A 13,387-nucleotide genomic window follows, 5' to 3' on the forward strand; every position below is an offset into this window, starting at 1 on the left:
GTGCACTGGCTCAGTGAGCAAGTGCAGTGCGGTGTTCCTGACACATATAGCCATCTCTGGGCTTGTATTTTGTGGAACAAATTGTTTTTTTATGAATGACACCATCCATTTTATGGGTTGGAATTCTGTAAAAAAAAAAAGCAATTCTGCAATTGTTTTTTGCTTTTAAGGTGTTCATTTTGCAGTAATGAGTACCTGGTAGCATGATTCTCAAGGTAAGTATGATTATGGTGATACCAAACTTAGATATAGTTTATATAGAGTGGTCCGAGGAAAATATCGGAGACATGTCCAATTTAGACACAAGCCTTGATACAAGTCTATGGGTCAGAAAGGACAAATTGGAGAAACGTTTTTTCTCTCCACGTAAGAGAAAAACTGATGACACTCAGACCACAGTCTGATCAAACTCTGTTCAAAAAAATCAATCAAATTTTGGCCCTTCTATATGGTTTCTACACAGCTTGAAAAAAAAATAAAAACATAGACGGCCTCAATCTAATTTTGTAAACAGCTGTCTCATCAATACCTAAGATACTTAGGCAACATTACAAAGAGTTCCATTTTCACCCTGGCACAGGCTCCCCACGCACGTCACCATACATTCTATCTTTTATTAATCCCTGTCCACCCATCCATACCTGGGCCTGCTACAGAATCTTTAAGCATTTCAGAATTCCCTCCCTCCTAACCATCAGCATGTTGCTTGTCAAACTGCATGAGCTAAATTGAAATAGTCCTGTCAGTAACATTAAATCAAACTTTAATGCAGTGTCCGTGAGCTGCAGTCAAGAATTGTATATTGTCTCTTTCTCCATTTCCTTTCTCATTCTCGGAGAATGATCGGAAACCAGGCTTGCAGAGCAAATAAACCTGCTCAGGCGACACAGCACAGGCAGGTATCAAGGAGTTGGCTATAATATTAGCTTATTAAGATTAAAATTTTCTTTTCTTTTTCATTAAATTTCAATGGAACTAAAAAGCTTAAAGCCCTTTTATATCAAGATCACATGACAAATATAGACTAAAAAGAATTTAATGGAATCTGAGATGTGACATATGCTGCCTGATCTATGTGCAGCATGTATCGGACACTGGCTATATGATCTCTCTCTCTGTTTGACTTTAAAACATACCTTAAAATTTGCCAGGGACTGAGACGCATGGGAGACTAGTCAGGCTACATACAGAGCGCACATATATACATACATAAAGATATGTTGCACACACAGAACACATACATACATAGACATGCTGCATACGCAGAGTATATACATACATAAAGATATGTTGCATACACAGAGCACATGCAAAGACATGCTGCATACACAGAGCCCATATTTACAGAGACATTCTGTATACAGAGCATATACATACATACAGAGACATGTATACAGAGAACACATAAATACATGCATACATAAAGACATGCTACATACATACAGCACATACATAGAATCTTGCTGCATACAGAGAGCACATACAGAGACATGCTACATACACATCACATACATAGGGATAAGATGCGCTTTCTCACCGCCTGCTGCCAGTGACTGATAGGTTTCCCCTGTGTACGTGTATTGTCACAGGTAAGTCAGATGCTACAGACAGTTGCTCTACATCTGGCTGCAGAAGGTCTCTGCGTTTGGCACTACAAATGCCTTCTTAATCCTTCTGACTTTTGGACCCAGTGGCAACCTCCCTCTAGCTCTATTTGACACACCTGGACCTGGGTGTTTATAGACTCCCAGTATGCTTCAGGGAGTCGCTGGTGATATTCACATTCTCCCCTGTGAAGGCTTGGAGATATAGAAGTCGGCTTACTTCCTCTCTGCTGCTGTTGGAGGATGTTTTGGTGTTACCTCTTTTAGTCTGCTCAATATAAGCTGCTTCCCCCTTATTTGTCTCCCTTTTCTTTAGTGTACAGTAGGGACTGACCAGTGCTCATCTCCCTCCCCTTCCCTATTCAGGGCCCAGCTCTAGGCATATGCAGGGCTTAGGTTCCTGCTCGGTGATTGGTGTGGTACCAATATAGGGAAGGTAGGGCAGGCAGGGTGCTATTAGATCTGCCTAGAGGTCTCCACTCCCCCTTTACCTAGTGTTTGGGCTTCCTTCCCCTCGTGTTGCCCTTTGTCTTCCGACATTTTGCGTGACATGCATAGGGGAAGGTGTTCATATCCTCTGACACATTAGCCAGCTTTTCTTTTGTATAACATTTTCCTGCCCGACATGAAATGACACATGGTTTACATATAGTTAACCATTTCATTTCATGTTTTTTTTTATGTCTATCACTATTAATTATATGAGGGCTTGTGGGTTAAATTTTGGGCTTGTAGGGGTTCATTTAAGGGATTAATTCGTTGTATTAAATTGCAGAGACTACCGCTGACGTCACTGAGGCTGCAGGGAGTCCCTGTAATTTAATACAACAAATTAACCCCTTAAATGAACCCCTACAAGCCCAAAATTTAACACACAAGCCCTCATATAATTAATAGTGATAGACATAAAAAAAAAAAACATGAAACGAAATGGTTAACTATATGTAAACCATGTGTCATTTCATGTCGGGCAGGAGAATGTTATACAAAAGCCGGCTAATGTGTCAGCGGCTATTCTGCAATTAAGAACTGTATGAACTAGAAATATATATATTAATGTGTCTCTATAACATGTATAAAATATATATATACATATATATATATATATATATATATATATCTAAAAATATATATATATTTATTTAATGTGTCTATATCTATTAATTTGTTGCTTTATTTAACTGGACACTGTGATTTTACTGTATTTAGGAAAAAAAATTGCCGGCTTTTGTTGCGATTTTTATCGCAACTCACACATCGGGTCCGTTTGCAATCCCATTTTTTCTCGCCCCCATAGACATGCATTGTCGAATCCGATCCGAAAATCGGTGACATGCTGCGGTTGTCTCGGTCAGAGGATCGGATGCAATAAAAAATCGCATGATGAGAGCTGCCCCATAGAATAATATGGGTTCGAATGCAATGCGATTTTTTTATCGCATTGCATTCGTCCGTTTTATTCGCCAGTGTGACTCCAGCCTTAGGTAAGTGTTCACAATGGACATGTGAGCCCGACATTGTGCGTGACATGCATAGGGGAAGGTGTTCACCTTCACCCATGCATGCAGATATCAGCCTTAGGTAAGTGTTCACAATGGACATGTGAGCCCATCCACCTTGATGATGGTGGATGGGCTCACATTATTTGGCCAAATTTTGTGCGAAGCGTCTTATGTGTATTTTTCCTAAATTTCTAAAGCAATTTTGCTATTCACATCTCAGGTATTTCACATTGACATGCTTTCAACACGATAAGAGTGCAACCATTTTCCTATTTTGATATGTAAGTTGTTTTTTGGCATGCACCTGTTCAGACTAATTCTTGGTGGTTCAGTCAGTTTTTTTTGTTATGTATAAGAAAAAACCTGTCAATCCAGAGAAGCAGATGGGGAGAAGCCCCCAGGGACCCACCTGTCTGACTAGTATTTCATGCCTCTGAGTCCCATGCAGTTTTTAAAGTATGTTTTTCTCTGAAACACCGCAGCATTTCAGAGTAAAACATGCGCGGCTGAGCTCATACATAAAGTGCCTGATACATGCTGCCCATAAATCGGGCAGCATGTATTAGCTGTTAGATTTACTTTAAAAACCCACAGACACTCCTTTATTATTACAGTATCAAAGGTTTTAAAAGAAATAGAGTCCATTTCAGGGTCACCATCATGCTGTGCTGATCGACAGCAAGATAGAAACAATCCCAATAGATCAATTCACCTCAATTAGAGAAAAAAACAACTTTATTTGCAGCTTGAAAATACTTAGTTGTGTAATTAGAAAACATAAAATAGATGTAAATGAAAAAGAAGAGTGGCTTATAGAAACATTGAGGCTCCATAGTCTTCAAGTGTAATAATCTACAATTACCGGTAGCTTGCTTGTATGGGCAGCGGCGAACATGAAAGACAGGTGGAAAGCAAATGGCTTCAGACTTACGGTAGGTTTCCGATTGTTGCTACCCACAACAGAAGGGTTTAGTGTTTATTTCCCCCTTAACCTCCTTTACTTCACCCTTGGGCCAATTCCTTGGTAACAGCGCAATTTCTTTGCAGAAGAAAATCCTGCCACTAGATTGTAAATTACATGGGACCAACCAGAGCCAAGCCCATTCTCTCTAAAAGTCCCATAATAGATGTTTTATTTGGCTTTATAGTACGCAACTCTTTGGTATGGTTAACATTATGCTCACATCAGCTGGCACAAGAGACATGAATTTTTATCTGTATTTTATTGCCATTAGGGACCATTAAAGGAACCTGGCATCAACCACTGGCAGCATAAAAGTTGGAATGGCTCTCAATAGAAAGCTATACATTACTTCTGAATACAGCAATGTTTCAGAGATACAAGGTTTTAAAACAAGACATGCAAAGGGAAAAGTTTTACATGGGGGGGCAAAGCCCCGGCCCCTTGGCTAGTCATCCCCATAAGCAAACAGAGAGAGATCGGTCTATAAAGCTGATTTTGTTGAGGAGAAGCCACCTAGGAGACACTTTGGCCACCTCATCTTTTCTCGGGTTAATTGGTACCATGAAACTATATGTTCCACTTAAATATTGCCAACAGATAATAATTTTGAGTATGGTATGTGTTACACATTTAGTTGATAGTAATCACAATCCCATGCAATATAAAGAGAAGGAGGAATTACATTTACAACACCTACCTTACATGAACAACATAAATAGCTTTTAGGATACACAATGTTCTTAGGTGTTAATCCTGTATTCAGAAAAAAAAAAGACAGATGGTTAGGGGGATCACTTCATCCATACATAAAGATACACTGCATGAATATGTAGCCAGATTTCACAACAGAAACAGCATACATTATAAAAGGGAACTTGTCAGCATGTTTTTACATATATAGGAGTGGTGTCATCCAATATAAATGATACCTTTTGTTATGATCCGTTGTTCTAGTCATGGAAAATCTAATTCGGAAGCCATATGCAACTTAGGCTGCAAGTGCATTGGGGCATATCAATGCATTCCAAAGAAGCAGTGCAATTGCATTGACACCCCCAGTGCACTTCCAGCATTTATCCAGCAGGATATTATGCAGGACATTTGAGAAGGAAATGTTTGACCAAAGCTAAAGGGGTAAGAGTCATATAATCTGAAAATCAGTTGTTAGTTCATCAATGTGATCTTCTCAGACAATTTACAATATAATAACATGTATAGATTTTTTTTCATACATAAATCATTGTTCCATCTACTTTCCTGCGGACTAATAAAATGTACAATCTCAATTTATATGTGTTAGGGTGTGTGCACATGTTGCAGATTCTGCTGCAGAATTTTCTGCACGGATTTGTCTAAATCCTGAGGTAAATCCGCAGATCAAAAGACCTGCGGTTTATCTGCGGATATTCTGCGGATTTGCCTGCGGTTTGACACCAGTCATGGAGCAGGTGCCAAACCGCTGCGGAATCCGCACAAAGAAGTGACATGCTGCGGATTTAAAACCGCAGCAAATCCGCGTGGAAAATTCCGCACCGTGGGCACTGCGATTTTTGATTTACATAGGTTCTAATTGTACAGTACACCACAGCAGAAACTGCTGTGGATCCGCAGGGCCAAATCTGCTGCGGATCCGCAGCAGAATCCGCACCCTGTGCACACACCCTTAATGTACACAATCCAGCAGATGCCAATGTCAGCAAAATGAAGCAAATGAAGTTATCAAATAAATCAGTTTCACAATCAAAAATCTTGAAAGGCTGTTAATAGCTGTTTTCAAAACATTTACAGTGTTGCAAACATAAAAAATGACTTTTTACAATTTGTGCCCATGTGTCCCCTCATCTGTGTTGCTCAGGGGAAGCTGATGACATAACTAGGAAAAGTATACATTAAATGTCACCTGCTTAAAGGGGGTTATCTGAGATTATTTTTTTTTGCAATGTGCTTAAGAACTAACAGGCAGGTAGTTGCTAACTGCCTGCCTGTTGTGCCTAGTGCTAATTGCTAATCTCGGCAAGTACAAAGCCCGTCACAGATCGCTTCTGTCAGCGATTCTGTGATTTCTGGTGACATCAAGTTGACAGAGAAGCGGCATCTTTGTCGCTCTGCTCTGTTGATGGGGGCATGATTGATGTTATGCTGATTGACAGACAGCTCCATGCTGCCTACAGGAAGCAGGCTGTCACTCAGCATGATGTCAGCAGTCACGCCCCATCCACATAGCAGCCCAGAAGAAGTGCTGCTCCACTGACAAGGAGTAACTGAATCAGTGACTGCTCCAACCCGGTGTCGAGGACAACAGGCAGGTAGATAGCAAAAAATAAAATCCTGCACAACCTTTTTAACTTGCCAAGAAGTGCAACACTGCCTCAAAAAACACTACAACAGACAAACCAAGGATTATGAAAGGCAGTCATCCACAAGAAGACTTGAAAAGTGGGAAACTATAGGCCAAATATTTGAAAGTTTTCTAACATTTTTTCCTGGAGCATTGCAATGAAAATAACCTCATAAGCTAACATCAACATGAGGTTTATGAGAGATTGGTCCCGTCAAACTAATCTGATCAGCAACTATGAGGAGGTATGGATACATCTTTGAAAAGTATGTGTTTGATCTTGCTCACACACTCACACAGGTAACAGAGGAGGTAAAGAACTACCAAAGAGAAAAGCCACACCTTTACCCAACTGGTCACTGTACAGACTAGAAAAGGCCCTAGCAGCACAATTAAATACACCTCCTCGGACCTGGCTCCCTAAAAGGCTGTTGAGGGGTTTCTCGTACCTCCTAAGGATCCAGAGGGGAGGTCGTAACACAAATCCAACAAGGATAGAGGAAAGCGTGCAGGGAGACAGAAGAACCCAGGGTGAGAAACTAAATTACATTCACAAAGGATAGACAGGGATGAAAAGGAAGAACCAAAAAACAAACAGAATAATTGAAACTTCCGAAACCGCCAAATGTGAAGAAGTAGGGAAAGGTGCTGGGGAGGAAAACTCACAAATTTGCAGCTGGAAAAAACAACTGGAGCTTACCAGACAGGATAAACCTCTACCTGAGGAGCTGAATCTCCAAACACCGATCTATATGGAAGTATGGCCAGCAAGTGAGGTAAGTGAAAGGTGAACATATAAAGCCCATCTCAAAATGTGATAGAACAGAGCACAGAGAAAACAGGAAAACACCTGGAGTGAAACCAACCAAGAAAGGGAAACCAAGCTAAAGGAAACCATCAGCATTTGGAGAGATGAAAAGGACTGTAGCTCAGCAGAGACAAAACTGACCATGCAGCAAAAGGTCACAGGACTGAATCCCGAAACCGAGCCATGACATTGACCTTGCTTAGGGCATACAGAGTAGAATTTAAACATTTTGGGATTCTGTCTAGAAAAAGGACATAGCTGAACTATAGTAGATGCAAATGAGAAAGACCAAGGTTATTAAGGGAATGCATGGATTGCAATACCAAGACAGATTATCAAGCTTGGAGTTAGGGTTCATACAGACGTTTAAGCAATTGAGTCCGATCTTGAACTGCAATGTACTGACTGGCCGTGGGTCTCCCGACCCGAGTGTGACAGCCACTTAGAAATACATGAACCTGTCATGTTCTGGTTGGGAGACTTATGGTCATTTCGTGCATTGCGGTCTGAGATCACGTCGATTTGCACGGACGTCTAAATGAAACTTTATTTAGTTAAAAAAAAGATGGTTTAGGGGTAATTTACTCACAATGTACAAATATACAAATGCACAGTACAGTGATCTTTCTATTGATCAGTTACATATAGGCCTGCAATGAGGACAAGGGGCCATTTGCCAAAGGAAATAAAATTTCACCATCATTAGTCTCTGTCACACAATGTTGCGATGGGCGACTGGACAAGTTCACAAATTGACTATATGTCTTTGTTTAGATTATCGTTTTACGGGTTATTCTGTAGGTACTACATTCTGCAGATGGGACATTGATCCAGGGAATTTTTGGAGTCGGGAACAAATTTTCCCTTAATACTGGATAAGCAGCATCAGCTTTACTGTCTTGTAACTGCAAGGGCAGGAAGAGATTTCTATTGACTGCTCTATAACAATCAGAATATCATTATGCAGAGACCAGACTGTGGGGAGAGTGACTGAGCATGCATGGGTGAAAATACACAATGACATACACTTTGAATACCAGTTTGCACTATACAATTTATGTACAGTTATGGCCAAAATTGTTGGCACCCTTGTTCCAGAAAATGAAATATTCCTCCCAGAAAATTATTGCAATTACACGTTTTGTTATATATATTGTGTGTATTGGAACAACACAAAAAAAAAGCGAAAAACGGCAAATTGAACATAATTTTACACAAAACCCCAAGAATGGGCTGGACAAAATTGTTGGCACCCTCAACTTAATATTTGGTTGCACACCTTTTGGAATAAATAACTGCAATCAAACGGTTAATATAATCATCAACAAGCGTCTTACACCTCTCAACTGGAAATTTGGACCACTCTTCTTTTGTAAACTGCTCCAGGTCACTCATATTTGAAGGTGCCTTCTCCCAACAGCAATTTTACGATTTCTCCATAGGTGTTCAATGGTATTTAGATCTGGACTCATTGCAGGCCATTTCAGAATTCTCCAATGCTTTGTTTCTATCCATTTCTGGATGCTTCTTGAAGTATGTTTTGGGGTCATTGTCCTGCTGGAAGACCCATGACTTAGGACGCAAACCCAGCATCCTGACACTGGGCACTACATTGCGACCAAAAATCTTTTGGTAAGCTTCAGATTTCATAATGCCTTGAACACAGTCAATGCACCCAATGCCAGATGCAGCAAATCAACCCCAAAACATCTTTGAACCTCCAGCATGTTTGACTGTAGGTAATGTGTTCTTTTCTTTGAAGGCCTCATTCTGTTTTCGGTAAATAGTAAAATGAAGTGCTTTACCGAAAAGCTCTTTCTTGGTATCATCTGTCCACAAGACAGTTTCCCAGACGGACTCTGGCTTACTCACGTACATTTTGGCAAATTGCGGTGTAGCTTTTTTATGTCTGTGTGTCAGCATTGGGATCCTCCTCGGTCTCCTGCCATAGTGTTTCATTTCATTCAATTATCGACGGATAGTTCGGACTGACATTGATGCACCCTGAGCCTGCAGGACAGCTTGAATTACTTTGTAACTTAATTCGGCTGCTTATCCATCATCTGGACAATCCTGTGTCGCAACTTTTCATCAGTTGTTCTCTGCCGTCAACATCCAGGAAGATTACTAAGGCTATGTTCACACATGGTGGTTTTTTCGCGGCGGTTTTAACCGCGCGATTTTGCCGCGAAAACGTGAAAAATAAGCATCCCATGCATTCCTATGGGATTCCGCAATGCTGTGCTAATGCTGTGGTTTTTACCGCGGCAGAATCGGTTCACGTAAAAAAAACAGCATGCTCATTAATTTAGCGGAATCACAGCGATCCCGCACCCATAGGAATGCACACCATGCGAAAAGTAAGCAGAACATTTGCGGATGGTCCCCACGGTCCGGAGGAGAGGAGACTGTCCTCCGGGCTTTGGGTACCATATCCCTGTAAAAAATAGAATTTAAAATAAAAAATATTGCTATTCTCACCTTCCGACGTCCCACGCAGCCTTCCCACCTCTCTCCACGCTCCCGGTCCCAGTAATCCTTTGCGAGCGATGACGTCCGTTCTCGCGGGATCGCGAAGTCTCGCGGTCATTCTCGCGACGTCATCGTGGTAATTCTCGCAAAGGATTACTGGGACCGGGAGCGTGGAAAGAGGCGGGAAGGCTGCGCGGGACGCTGGAAGGTAAGAATAACAATATATATATTTTTTAATTTCTTACATCCTATCTTTTACTATTGATGCCGCATAGGCAGCCTCAATAGTAAAAAGTTGGTCACACTCGTCAAACACTATGTTTGACGAGTATGACCAAACTGTCAATCAGTTCTCCAAGCGATGCTACAGATCGCTTGGAAAACGCTAGCAATTCTGCAAGCTAATAACACTTGCAAAATGCTAGTTTTTCCGCGGGAAAATCGTGGGAATTTAAAATGCGATTTTCCAGCGTAATGGAATTCTTGCGGTAATTTCTGCGAGCGTTCCACTACGTGTGAATGTAGCCTTACAGTGCCATGGGTTGTAAACTTCTTGATTATGTTGCACATGGGCACAGGGAAATCAAGATATCGGAAAATGGACTTGTAACCTTGAGATTGTTCATATTGTTCAACAATTTTGGTTCTGAAGTCCAAAGACAGTATCCTCCATTTTCTTATTGTGGCACACACAGACACACAATGCAAAGATTGAGTCAAATTCTCCCTTTTCTATCTTGTTTTAGGTGTGATTTTCATATTTCCCACAGCTGTTACTTGCAACGGGTGAGTTTGAATGAGCATCACATGCTTGAAACAAAGTTGTGTACCCACATTTTTGCAAAGTGCCAACAGTTTTGTCAGGTCCATTTTTGGGGTTTTGTGTAAAATTATGCCAATTTGCCTTTTTTTCTTTGTTTTTTTTGTGTTGTTACAATACACATAAAGGAAATAACCATGCGTATAACAAAACATGTGTAATTGCAATAATTTTCTGGAAGAAATACTTCATTTTATGGAACAATTTCAAAGGTGCCAACCAGTAACATTGCTACCGTGAAGCAAAGGGTGTGTCCGTCCCGTCCCCATGCTCTGAGGGACCTACGCTACCTTTAACTGCATCAGCGTGCGCAGCACCCCTATACAGTTAAACACTGCCGTGCGGCAGCAATGGGGCTATTGAGCCAGGGGAGGGCGCAAATTCAACTGTATCGGTATCTATCGATACAGTTGAAAGCAATGATCAAGGAGGGAGCGTCAGCTGACGCTTCCTCCCCGTCATTCTTCCTCGGCGTCTGACGTCTCAGCACAATGACGTCACTACATCGCTTCCTCTACGCCAAGATGTGTGACGCTTCAGAGGACTAGCTACGGAAGCTGGAGCAGCGAAGTAATAAGGAGGAGAGATGAGTATTGTATTTTATATTTTTATTACAAGATTGTCGTGGTCATAAAACTGTATTGAGGACTAAGGGATGCATTATACTGTATGGAGGACTATGTGGGGGCTATTATAATATTTGGATGGCTATGTTGGAGCCTTTAAACTGTATGCAAGCAATTAATTATACAGTGTGAAGGTTTGTGTGAGGTCCATCATACAGTGTAGGGCCATTATATTGTATGTAGGCTCATTATACTGCATGAAGGGCTGTGTGGGGGTCACAGTTTGGGGATCACACTGTGTTGGTGTCACCATACTTTTACAGGGCAGGTGAAGAGTGGAGTACAGTAGGGTCATCATATTGTGCATGTGGAGGAATTCACTGTAGAGGTATTTTAGTATTTGTGGGGCACTTTTGTTGACATCATTCTTTAAGAATGCAATTCAAGGAGACTCTAAGGCCCCAGTAGGAGGAAAATTAAAGGGCACACAGTACCACACAGTAAGTACAGTAATAGAGACCCATATAGCAGCAGCGGATCAGTATTGGGATATCAGCAGGATAAGGAGTTTGTGCAGGTTGGAGATAGAGGGCGACAGTGCCTGAAACATGAGATGTCAAATGCGTCTTTGTTGTAATCTCTGCAACCGAGTCCTGACTGGAAAAAGTTGACATGTTGGTCTGGCCCAGATGGGTAAGACGGGAAAAGTGAATAACCCCATCAGAAAAATTGTCAGCTGTAAGTCACTACATATAACTGTGCTGAAAACTCTTACATGTTCTGCAGGACTGGTATCTACCACTATATGTCACCATATGGCGGCAATAACAGTGTTGGACTTTTAGAAATTTTTTTTTTAGTAACAGCTCTGTCATCTGATGAGGTTCTCCTACATCCACTATTAGGGAGTGCCACCATTTTTATAATCATGGTTACATGGTTAAGGGCCCACTCAGAAGTTTGCCCACCCCACCTGCACCAACACTTTCGGCCATGACTGTAAATGTAATAACTGTTCACTGAATTTATTTGATCAGGTACATCATAATTTATATTCATTTAAATTCTCAAACTGAATTGCAAATTCTGTAGCTTTTCAGGTACCAGACATCATTACATATTGTGGAAAACCAGATGATACTAAAACTTGACATAAGGTAATGTTTTTTTTTCTCAGTGGGATTCACAAATAATTTGTATGGTGGTTTTCAGACTCCTTCAATTGTCTACCTTCATGATTTTCATTTGATTCTCAAAAAAAGTCTGGATATTGGATGGCGTCTGATACAGCTCTCAATCACAGAGATAATTTGCCAATTTGGCCAACTCAAATGACATGTTCATGGAGTCAGAGGTGATAGCTGCAGATTGGCCAATATTGAGCTCATGTCTTTGGCCTGCTTTATACAATTAGGCTATAGACACAAATGATTTCAAATGACTGATATTGAAATCTGTAAAAACGTTAATGGAATTGTCCAAAACTATTTATTTTAGTCCTAATTGTTTGTCAATATAATACTCTAATCTCTTTTATAATATACTTTAATTAAAAAGTCTTTATCATTCCTTCAATACACTATATCACTGCTTTATTTTTTTACCTACTTGATGATGTTTTGTTTGAGAACCCCACAGTGCGTGCTGGGATATTCAAATGAAACACCATTAAGGGGGTAGGGGCTGCGGTCACAGCCGCATCCTCTGCCCCCACCATGAAATGAATTGTCATCAGTGACACCCATTTTAGAGTCTGTGATAGTCCCTCCTGTTCTGAGCACCAGTTGTCAATTGCAATTCATGCTCAGTAGGATCATCAAGTGAAGTCACTTTTGAGGGAAAGGTTGGTCTCTGTTCGCCAGTATTCTCCTCACAATGTGCTCTGACCATGCACGCACTTGCTGGCTCGTCACTTCTCATCAGAGCTGGTGAGGGAGCGCACTGTCACTGTGCATTAAGAAGAATATTGCTTAGCAAGACGGAAGCTCATTCTCAACAAACATTGGAATTGACAAACGATGCAAGATCAGAAGAGCAGAAAATAGCCAGCCCCTAAAATGGCCATCACTGATGACGTTTCATTTCAGGGTGGGAGCAAAGGCTATGGTAGTGACAGCAGCCTCTGTCCCTAGATGACTTCCCATTTGAGTATCCTGGCATGCACTGGGGAGTTCTGCAAAAAAAGTATCATCACAACAGAAAAATGTAAAAGAATAAAGCAGTTTTGTGTTGGATAGTGTAATGAGGGACCAAAATGGAATTTTTAATTAAAGTATATTAGAAAAAAGATTAGATTATTATATTCAATAGATA

General features: G+C 40.9%; 1 protein-coding gene across 2 annotated transcripts in view; it reads right to left on the reverse strand.

Annotated features, from left to right (window-relative positions):
- The window catches only part of PTPRF (protein tyrosine phosphatase receptor type F), a 1,130,165-nt gene that overhangs the window by 793,406 nt on the left and 323,372 nt on the right, over positions 1-13,387 (reverse strand). For both annotated transcript variants that reach the window (XM_073544479.1, XM_073544478.1), the window contains exon 2: positions 4,768-4,823. The gene's annotated coding sequence lies outside the window, so the exon portion shown is untranslated. The remainder of the gene's footprint in view (positions 1-4,767; positions 4,824-13,387) is intronic.

The sequence above is a fragment of the Dendrobates tinctorius genome, unplaced genomic scaffold (genome assembly GCF_039654945.1).
Source record: "Dendrobates tinctorius isolate UK_male_01 unplaced genomic scaffold, ASM3965494v1 ptg000138l, whole genome shotgun sequence".
Taxonomy (NCBI): Eukaryota; Metazoa; Chordata; class Amphibia; order Anura; family Dendrobatidae; genus Dendrobates; species Dendrobates tinctorius.